Here is a 10727-nt window from a genome sequence, read left to right as displayed (position 1 = left end):
TCTCTGATGTTTCTTCTACTGTGATATCAATGGTTTTTGTTATTGGAGTATCTTGATTTTCTTGGGGTGATTTGTTCCCTTTTTCATGTTGTTTGTGAGTCTATCCATCTAACAGTATGGATCTAAGGCGGTAGAGTTTCTATCCTGTGGACTTACAGTGTCCCTGAAGGTTTCCAGTACTTCACTATTTAGGGGGAGACAAATAACCAATGCAAACAATTTACAGCATTAAACCAAATAGTTACTACTATGATGTCTACAGTGTTAATTATCAAAATAAACAGAAATAATATGATCTGTATGCCTATAATAAAAACAGCAAGTTTGCAAAAGGTAAATGGTGGACAGGGAGAGAACAGAAGTGATATAGGATGTTATTATTAAGAGGGGGGAGGAAGATGGCGGAGTGAGGAGAGGAGAGGCCATCTGGTCGTTTGGCCTCCGGGCCGGGGGCTGGCAGGCCCCCGGGATGCCGATTGCGTCTGCTGGACCATGCGAGAATCCTTATCACACAGGATGAACACTTTCCTGATATTTAGGTGCTTTTCTATTCATCTCAACAAAATTCTGAACTCAGGATGTGGCAGGTATTTCTATGTTGTCTTCTAGAGCGGGTAGTCCTGCTTCTTTTATTCAGTCACTTTCCCCACTGAAATATGGATACCTTTCTACACATTACCTCCATGGTTTGGAATGGAAAAAACTGCTTTTCTTTTGTTCCACCTTTCATATTCAACACAGAAGGAAGACCTTAGGGTGCAGTTATCCTGCTGACTTCTCCAGGAAGAAAAAAGCAAGTGATATGGGTCTTCTGCAACTTGCTTAATTGTCAAAAAATTATTTTGCAAGCCAAAGGCTGATGTGTAATTTGAAACAGGTGCTTAGGTTGTGGTATTCTTTGCCTTTTACTCGAAACGAGAAGACTAATAAATGGCAGGTGTGGATGACTTCAGGGTTTTAAAAAAATGTCTTCCAGTTTCAGCCACTATTATGATAAGCACATTTGAGACTGCAGCAGTAAATTCCAAATATTTGTTGTAATTTGAAAAGAAGGAGATGTTAAAAAGTGACATATATCCCTAAATCCTGGTTCATCTTGTGACATAGATTTGCTGGACAGAAACAAGGATCCAGTTTTGCAGCTAACCCTTTGATGTGATAAAGGAGCATAAAGACAAGGTATCAAGATTGATTGATTTCATAACTGATATACCAAGAGTCTGTACAAATACATATTTTTACATGTGTATATCCACATTTTTGGATGAAAGGAGGGATTTTTCTCCTGGAGAAAGAAGCTGTTGTTGACTTTTCCAAAGGTCTTGGAACATTTGCTATTTTTAAATTTTTTCATTCTTCTTCTGAAGGACCAGATGGTGTAGCAGCTAATTCTGTGAATGCATGCTTACATTTAGTTGAAAGAATGGTAAAAGCAAACAACCCAGTTTGAGTCCATGATGGAAACCTGTTCACGTAAGATGAGAGGCTGCTGTATTACAGTTTTATTCATCCTGTTTTTGTGGAGTCATATAGGAGAGTAGAGTTAATTTTCATTGTGGCCAAAGCTGGAAGAAAAGTAGCACGAGTAGGTTTTTAGTTAAGAAGGTGTGATGGACCCTATAGTATGACTTGCCTTCAACTTTGGACACAGAAAATAGAAGAAGAAAAAAAAATGAGAAGTTTTCATATAATTCCTTTTTCCTGAAAAAAAAAAAAATGTTTTATGTAGCACCATTCGACTTTTTGGGAATTTTACATTACATTGTCCCATTTTTTTGCAAAGTCATAAATAACTCTTTTTCTTCAACCCAGATGGGTACTTGGATTTATTTTTCTAGGTGGTAGGTGTATTGTTAAACTGAAAAGGCTGGGACTCAGGTAAATTTCTGCAGTTGGAATTGGACTTTCTCATCAGTAAATGGGTCTATCTCAGAAACAATGTTCCCAATCCTGTGGTTGTTTCCTTGTAGATTTAGAAGAAATTCTGGATCTGGAAAAAACCTCAATAAGAAAAATAGTTCCAATAAGAAGCGTGGATCTTGTGTTTGTTCATCATAGATTGAGAAGAAATTCAGGGTTTGGAAAAACTCAAGAAATATGAATCTTCTTTTTTTTCCCCTTTAACAGTTATATGATGAAGACTATAGTGGAAAACTGTCCTTGCTTCCAAACAAACAGAACCATTGTATGATGTCAAATCTTTCATAAGAAGCATGAAAAACTTTATTAGTAGAGAAAGAATTTTAAACTTATTTGATGAAATTAAGAATAGGTAGTATTATTGGATCATCTTTTTTCTGGAATGGTTGCTAAGGGCCAGGGGTGCTGTGATGCTGGGAACATAGAGCAGATTTACCAAACATCGAGAGTGATAGAAATTGCCAAAAATGGGAAATGTTGAGCATTGTTATGATTGGACTGGTCAACCAATTTGATTCTAATGTAATTGCTTTTTCACAAAATAGTATAGATAAAATGTATAATTAAAAAATTTAATAGCATTTACTGAGTGGGAAATCATAATAGAAATAATTTGGTTAAAGGTAACTTAGAGCTGGGCATGGTGGTGCATGCCTGTAATCCCAGCAGCTCGGGAGGCTGAGGCAGGAGGATCTCAAGTTCAAAGCCAGCCTCAGCAAAAGCGAGGTGCTAAGCAACTCAGTGAGACCCTGTCTCTAAATAAAATACAAAAATAGGGCTGGGATGTGGCTCAGTGGTCTAGTGCCCCTGAGTTCAATCCCCAGTACCCACTCCTCAAAAAAAAAAAAAAAAAAGGGTAACTTAGATTTTTCTTTAAGTAACCCCACATGCCACTTCCTGTTATTTTCCTTTAGTATTTTGGAATTGTTAAAGACAGAAAGCCTATATATATAGGTCCCACTGGTATGTTGGGAATGTCATCATTGATAGGTTGTACCTTCCCGGCATTTTATCCATCTTCCCCTTGTCTTCTTGGCAACTTTTTGGGCAAGGGATATGAGCACCAGTGAAACCAGCTCTGACCCACTTGTTTGAACAGGTTTCAGGCTCCCTCCAGATATTTTTCAGTTTATAGCTGAGAACCAGTGTTAATGTTCTTTTTCAAAGGAATTGTTCCCACATCTTACATGATTAACATTAGATGGCATTTAACAACATGGGCGAATTCCAGTTGTAGTTGCCCAGTATTTACTTAATACATTTGCATTTTTCTCTGGTCTGTGTTGGTCTCATTCTTGATGGCAAAAACTAATTTTAGAAATGCTTCAATCTGCATTTGTGCTTCCTTTCTTTTGCTCATCCATGTTAGCTGGCAGTTTTTTCTTTGAAAAGTCAAACAAAAACGGGATATGTGCAATAGAAATATATATATATATGTATATTTTAATACTTGTGGACAAATGTTACAAGTTGTTTAAGAACAACAAAATCACCAATGTCTTCCATTTTGAGATGTGTATAGTTTTGTAAGCATTAGTGGTTGGTAGCATATTGTAGTGCCATGTTAGGGGTTAGTGCATGAGCCCAGTAATAATTTTAAACTTCAGGATGAGTTATTGATAATAACCAATAGTGTAAAAAGAATGGAAACTCTATAGACTTTTTTTTTCATCCCATAAATACCTGAATCTGTGATATTCTCCCTGGGGGAAGGAGATTAAGGCCAAAAACAATTGTTTATGCATAGAAATTTGGGCTCACCATTTGAAACATTCGAGGATATAAAAACTTTCCATGAGTTAGCTAGAAACAGCTACCTTTGTATCTTATGAAACTTCAAGTCAAAATGAGGCCCCATTTTCATGATTTTGTGTTGCTTTTAATTTGAGGTCAGCTTGTTCTTTTATTGCATATTATGTCTTGGGTTCATTTTTCCTATTCTTTGCATCTACAAATAGCTTTACATTCTGCATGTCCTACTGAGATGCTGTAATTGCTTCATAGAGTGCTTATATAATCTGTAGACCATTTACTTCTGTCAGCAGCATGTATGTTAATGCAAGAATAATACCAATAGTTTGGGAGTGTCCTAGATTGTTTCAGGCTCTTCCTATTTCTGAATCTGCTGAATTGTGTACTGATGGGATTCCAGACCTTTTCACGAGCATTGGAAACTTAGCTAAATGAAACCTACCTACATTGCCGTATAATAATAAGTGGACTCTTGCCCTCGGTTATAGTAAGCCTCAGATAACTTTTCCTTTTTCTACTTTCCTTCTTTTAGAAATAAAACTGTCATTTTGTTTTGAAAGCAGAAGAGTTTTCTGTAAAAGGAAATTCCTACCTCTAATCATTGTCTTGAGAACTGGGAAGTATTAGTTTTCTTGAGTGTTTTTCAAATCTCAGTACTAAGAGTCCAGGATTTATTAGCACAGTTTCTACATTAGTATGCTAAGAAATGCAAAAATGTTCTAATGTGGTGCATCTCATGAACAAGCAATCTAGAATAGATAGATTATAGTAGTAGATTTCCAGGGACCCAGGTTTAGATCCTAGTGTACTTAAAGTAGCTGTACTTTGACTCAAATAGTTTTGTGCCTGGGAAAATCCATTTCTGAAGAATTTAAATTTTAAAAGTCTGGAAAAGGTAATGAATATAAAACAGCACAGTGTATAGGAAAGGAAATGTCCTGTTGCAAAAAAAAAAAAAAAAAAAAAAAAAAAAAGCCATAAAATGAACTAATAGTTTTCAAGAGGTAGACTTTTAGCAGCAATAACAGTTTTGCATGTATAATACACTGCATTTGCTGTACAGTAGATTAAGTGATTACTACTTGGGTTTGTAGGGCTCTGCAATCAACAGTTAACAAAATGAAAAAGATGTTCTAGGTACAGAGCCTATAAAAGTTACTTTCTTTTAAAACAGTATGAATGTATGAATATATCTGTATGAGAAATAACTTGTGGGTGTTTCAAGGTTTAAGACCATATTTGTTTCTCAAAGCAGAGGTTTAGAGTTGTTGAAGTCAAATGTTTCTAGTACTTAATATGGAGGCAAGTGCACTCCTAGAGCCCCAGTGAAGTCAAGGTGGGGTTTTTACTTTGGATATTCCATGTTACAATAGGCATTTATTATATAGAAAGGCATTTTCTTCTGCTTTGTCACCTTTCTCTATTGGCTTCCTGGATACATTTTTAGAGAGGAAGTTGTATGTGTGTGTATGTGTGTACACGTGTGCAGGATAAGAATTTAAGAAAGAAAAAAGCCAAGAACTTGGTTAGATTGCTTTTCCTCATGTTTATGGTTAAGGAAGTTAGGGTTTAAAGCTAAGAAGTAAGAGGACTGGGGAATAGCCAAAGACTATTGGTTTTGTGATACCTTGTTTAATGCAGTTGTGACAATGCCTGTGGCCTTTCACTGCTTATTTTAAGGAGAACCTATCAAACAAGTTTCTTGAGGAGCTGCACAGCTCACATCAGGAAATAATAGTGGAACTAGGGTGACTTCTTACTTACTTTACCTCATGTCCAAGCTTGGCCATTTAGCACCTTGAAGGTCCCTGAAAAGATTGGGTCTGTGTACCTTTGTTTTCCTGGGGTGGGGGCAGTGGGGATTAAAGGATAAGCATTGTAGATCTCAGAATCACTTGACTCATTCTTATGTGGCAACTCCAATGGACATGGAAGGGCTATATTGATAGTAGCTTCTCTTTAAATGTCCTTTGTTGTCAGTCCATGTTAAACATTGGAATAGTCAAGCAATATTCAGACATCTGCATGATTATGAGGATATGGCTACAAATTACAATGATGTCAACAGTTATTTCAGACAGTTAAATATTACTCTTAACAGCCATGTTAATAGTTCTAAGTGCTAAAGTATGCTACAAGTTTTTGTAGTCTGAACGTATGTGGTTAAAAGCTTTTCAGTTATCGTAGTCTCATGTTTACTCTTTTATGTACCTGTCATATGCAAAATATGAAGAGACCCTTGGCCTTCAGGAGTTTACATTCTCATGGTGCTGTTGGTGCAAGCAAATTGCTTCTAGTTTATTCAGAACATTGCTTGGCTGTTAATTATACAATTTGGAAGAATCCCATGGCCAACAGTTTTTAAAAGCAGAGGGCTATGCTGAATTTCAGGGCACTGATGCTTGAGTTTACATTGTATTAGCTCTGCTCTTCAGCTCCCCAGGGAGCTGTACAGGTAATGTTCATTAATGTGAATCAAAAAAGAAACTATTCTGCCCAAGAGCTTCTTGACCATCCCATATATTACCTATGTTTTTCTATGATACAGCTGTCAATAAATGGCCAAAAAACCCTCATTGTTCCATAAGACTGTGCATCTATTAATTCTCTCTCTTTATCCAAGGTTTTTACATGGTTCTTTATCCACAAGGGCCAGGTTTTACATATAAACTTTTTATAAATGAAGTGGTCCTAATTTTAACCTTCTTGTGTATTGCTTATACTTCTGTTCTGAAGCAGCATTGTGATAGATGTGGAGCACCTGCCTGCATTTCTAAGCAATTACTTTATTAACTCAACTTTTCAGTTGAAATTTTGCATGTCTGTTATTTTCCATAATTCTTCTGACTCAGAGTTTTTTGTTTTTTTTTTTTACTCTGCATGTTTATTAATGCTGGGTCTGATTGAAAGTATAAGCAATAGTGGTGGGTCCATAACTGATTTTAGAATACTAATATTCTGATGCATGATTGAAATTTTTCAGTGTTATGTGATTACTAGTGATTTTATATATGCATTTAATAATGAAGCAATAGATACTTAAACCAATAGCTTGAATTTATTGTTTGAATTATTAGTTTTAATTTTCTGATTAAAGATTATCTTACTTCCATTGAAAATGGGAAGTCAAAGATAAACAGGGGCACCCACAAGACATTCAAACTGTCAAGAATAGGGCATAACATTGCTCACCCTCTAATGTCTTTCCTAGCTCCAGTAGTCCCCCAAGCATGTTTGAAAACAAGACACAAATAAGCATGTTGAATGAGCTGCGGTGGCTATAATAATCAGAAAGGTGCAGAGTTTCAGAAAGGATAGGAAAGTAGGGAATTCCAGTATGCAGTATGTAAATTAACTATGTATGGAGTTTGTCTGATAAGGTTTACATAGACTTAAGTTTGGGATTTCTTAAAACTACTATTTTGAACCCTGCATGGTGACATACACCTGTAATCCCACAGCTCAGGAGGCTGAGGCAGGAGGTTCACAAGTTCAATTCCAGCCTCAGCAATTTAAGGAGACCCTGTCTCAAAGAAATAAAAAGGACTGGGGATGTGGCTCAGTGGTAAAGTGCCTCTGGGTTCAATCTCTAGTACCTACCCCTCCTGGGGGTGAAAAAAAAAATTAGTATCTTGAGCGAGTTATTGTGGCATATGCCTGTACTCCCAGCTACTTAGGAGACAAAGGGAGGAAATTGCTTGAGCTCAGGATTTTGAAGCCTGTATGGGCAGCATAATGAAATCCCATCACCAAAAATAATATACACATATTTCAGGTGTTTTAGGCAATTGTTCTGGATGATATGGATACTGATCAGCTATAAAGGATCCTGCAAGAGAGACTTCTATTCATAAAGTTATGAAATTACTGATAGATTTGTGGTTTATTTCTCTTGTTACTGTATTATATTCAAAACTTTTTTTAGTAACCAGAGTTTCATGCCTGATGATTAAGTCAGAATGCAGTTTCTTCCCTAGAATCTTTTTATCCCAGGTAAACAGGTGAAAAGTTTTCTCTTTAAAAAGCAAGAATAACCTTGTCATTTATTTCATGAAGAGGCATCAGCTTATTGTAGCATAAGGGCTGAGGGTGTAGCACAGTAGTGGGGTGATTGACTAACTTGCAAGGCTCTGGGTTGCAAAAGAAAAAACCCAGTAACACAAGTGATTGCAAGAAATAATGTGCAAAGGGAATTCATGATGTCTGCAAAAAACCTAAATAGAGAATTCAGGGTAAGACTACATGATTTTCACTAGACTTTTCCAGGTTTCTTGTTCTATAGATTGAAATTAACTTTGTTTGCTTCAGGACTTTGCTACATCAACCTTTGGGAATGTATTAAATGGAATGGTAACTTCCGGTGGTTCAGAATTTACTTAGGTTTGTCATTAAGATGTTTGCTTTCCACAGAAATATAGGAACATGTATCCAATATGTAAATGTTCTTTGCATTCAATCCCCAGCACCGCAAAAAAAAAAAAAAAAAAAGTTCTTTGCCACTTATTGATAACATGTCTGCCAATCAATAAAGATTTAAGGTCAGAGTTCTTCAAGACTCTCCTTGTTATTCTACTAAGGCATATTTAAGTAATTTGGAAAACCAAACATCATAGGAAATTTCTCCAGGAACTAAAAACTTATTCCTTTAAAGTCAGAATAGCAGAATAGTTGGCTTATGGTTAATTTTCAAAATGTTTTTCGCCCTTGGCATGGCATGTCATCAATTAAAATACATTTTGGGGCTGGGGATGTAACTCAGCTGGTAGAGTGCTTGCCTTGCAAGCACAAGGCCCTGGGTTCAATCCCCAGCACCGCAAAAAAAAAAAAAAAAAAAAAAAAAAAAATGGGGGCCAGGGTATAGCTCAATGGTAGATCACTTGCTTAGCATGCCTGAATAGCTGGTCCAATCCCCAGGGCCTCCAATAAAAAAAATTATTTTTTTTTCTTCATCCTAAGGGTAAGGAAGATAGTCTGGCATTGATATCAAAATTTAAACAACAGTATTAGTAGCATTAATCTTGGCATTTATCTTAAAACCATACTCATCTTTGTAATTAAAGTTTCAGGATGTTAGTGTGCCCTTCTGAATAGTTTATTTACTGTCCCCTAAATACAGGAGTCCATCACTGTGTTTACTTGCTATTCTACGTATTCCATTGTACCATTGGTCTATAAGATGTTAAAGGATTTTATTATGTTTGAAGTATTACAAAAGGCAGCTTGCTTTTTAATCTATGCATCTTTGGGAGCTTTGAAGAAGAAATTTTATTCCTTGTTGTAAAAAGGAACTGTTTTAAGAGTTGGAAACTCTGCACCTGTGTATATGTATATTTTTTAGCAATAAAGCAGCATGGGCTAAGAATGCAAAAAAAAAAAAAAAAAAAAAAAAAGAGGGGGGAGGAGAGAAGACAGAAGTAAAAAATTAAAGGATGACTGAAAGAGAGAAGAATAGAGATTGGCTGTTAGCAGAAGAAAAGAGATAATCAAGGGAAATAGAAAAAATATATATAAAGCAAAATTTAAATAAAAAAAAAGACTACAAAACAAAACTCAAATATACTAATCAAACACCCTAGTTCACAAAAATCTAATCTGTGTAAAATAATTGGCTTCAAAAATGCTATAGATGATCAGAAAAAAATAGTAGGAAACTATATAAGTGTCCATGTACCATTAAGGTCACAATTGTAAACAGTGAAAAAGAATAAAAAAAAAATCACAATGAAAAGTTAAAGAATTTTATCTGTTGGAGTTCAAAATATTCTCAGCTTCTCAGGCATTTTAGGTGGGTCTTCTGAAGTGTGATGCTCCACCTCTGGATTGCTGGAGTGAGAGGCAATCCTGCAGGCAGAGCTCCTAGAGGCAGGGTTTTGGCTTAGGAAGGCTCCAGGCTCTTTGCTGACTGCTAATTGGTCTGGAGATTTTAAATCAGTACACCTACAGGGTCCAGTACTCGCTGGTCCACACTGGAGAACTTTACCCCAGGAATCTCTTGGGTTCCACTAATGTGGTGGGGGAGCCAATTCTTAGGCCTCTATGTCACCTGCAGACCCCTCGTTTCCTGGTCGCAGGTTAAGTCTCCAAACAATCTCTCCCATCCCTGCCCTTCCAAGTTCCTGGCCAGAAGTGTCTCTCCCAACAGGTCCTGCAAACGGTGAGATTGGAGGGGGAGTGATAAACCTGGGTGGGTAATCGAGACCGGTTGTCCTTTGTATAAACCTTTCTCCATGTTTGATTTTCTCTGGTCACTTATGCACATTCTGTGTCATGCAGTGTGTTTACTGGCTCTGTATTTTGGGTCAAACTTTGGTTTGCCAGAAATTGGCTTCCTTTGTTGCTGGCCCTGCACTGCAGCTACAAATGGTTCCTTCCTTTGTCCTCCACATGCCAGCTGGAGAGATGGCAGCTTCCTTCCCCACACTTGGATACCCTGCAGCATGTCCTTCAGGTTTGTTGGGAAATGTCTCTACATGCTCTGTACCCAGACATGCCTTGGGTCTCCCCAAAATGCGGGCTCCTTTAATTCCCTTATCCCTCTACTGTGCTCACAGAGGGGCCTCTCTGACTGGAGCTTGGCCCAGCTGGGATAGTGGCTCTGCTGTTGGTGATTTTTTTCTTATTTTATTATATCCAACCTCCTGTGTCCCCGATCTGCTTTGAATGTCCAGATTTAGGTTCCAGTAAAGTACTCCCCCCCACCTTTTTTGTTCACCCACCTGTGGAAAAGCTGCCTGTCTGCTTTCTTGGTTTCATGCCAGGGAGCAGCCAGGAACGTGACCTCCTCTGTTATGCCATTTTGGATCTCTTTGTAAAATATTTTTTAAAGGTGTTGACAAAAGCAAATCTTGTTGAATCGATAATACACAAGTAACTTGATCATTTTGAGTAAGAATAGTAGCAGCTTGTGGTCCATGCCCAGATTTACGAGATTGTATATTCTGTCCTGTTTGTCCCCGTGGTTGGCAAAGAAGAACGTGACAATGGTGGTGTCATCAAAGAACACAATGAAATGACACATTCATTCTCCTTTAGAGGCTAAAGGCTTTAAGTTAGCA

The 10727-nt window shown here is 37.2% G+C and overlaps 1 long non-coding RNA gene across 1 annotated transcript; it reads right to left on the bottom strand.

The window, feature by feature from the left end:
• Nucleotides 1-1326: 1326 nt before the first annotated feature.
• Nucleotides 1327-8116, bottom strand: LOC306638664. Its single transcript, XR_013757523.1, has 2 exons — nt 2815-8116; nt 1327-2780 (listed from the first exon to the last, which is right to left on the bottom strand). It is a non-coding gene; the product is annotated as an uncharacterized lncRNA (long non-coding RNA).
• Nucleotides 8117-10727: the final 2611 nt, after the last annotated feature.

Source organism: Sciurus vulgaris (assembly GCF_902686455.1).
Source record: "Sciurus vulgaris genome assembly, chromosome: 11".
NCBI classification, from domain to species: Eukaryota; Metazoa; Chordata; class Mammalia; order Rodentia; family Sciuridae; genus Sciurus; species Sciurus vulgaris.
The sequence above is the reverse complement of the archived record's forward strand: the minus strand, read 5'-3'. Positions and strand labels throughout refer to the sequence as shown.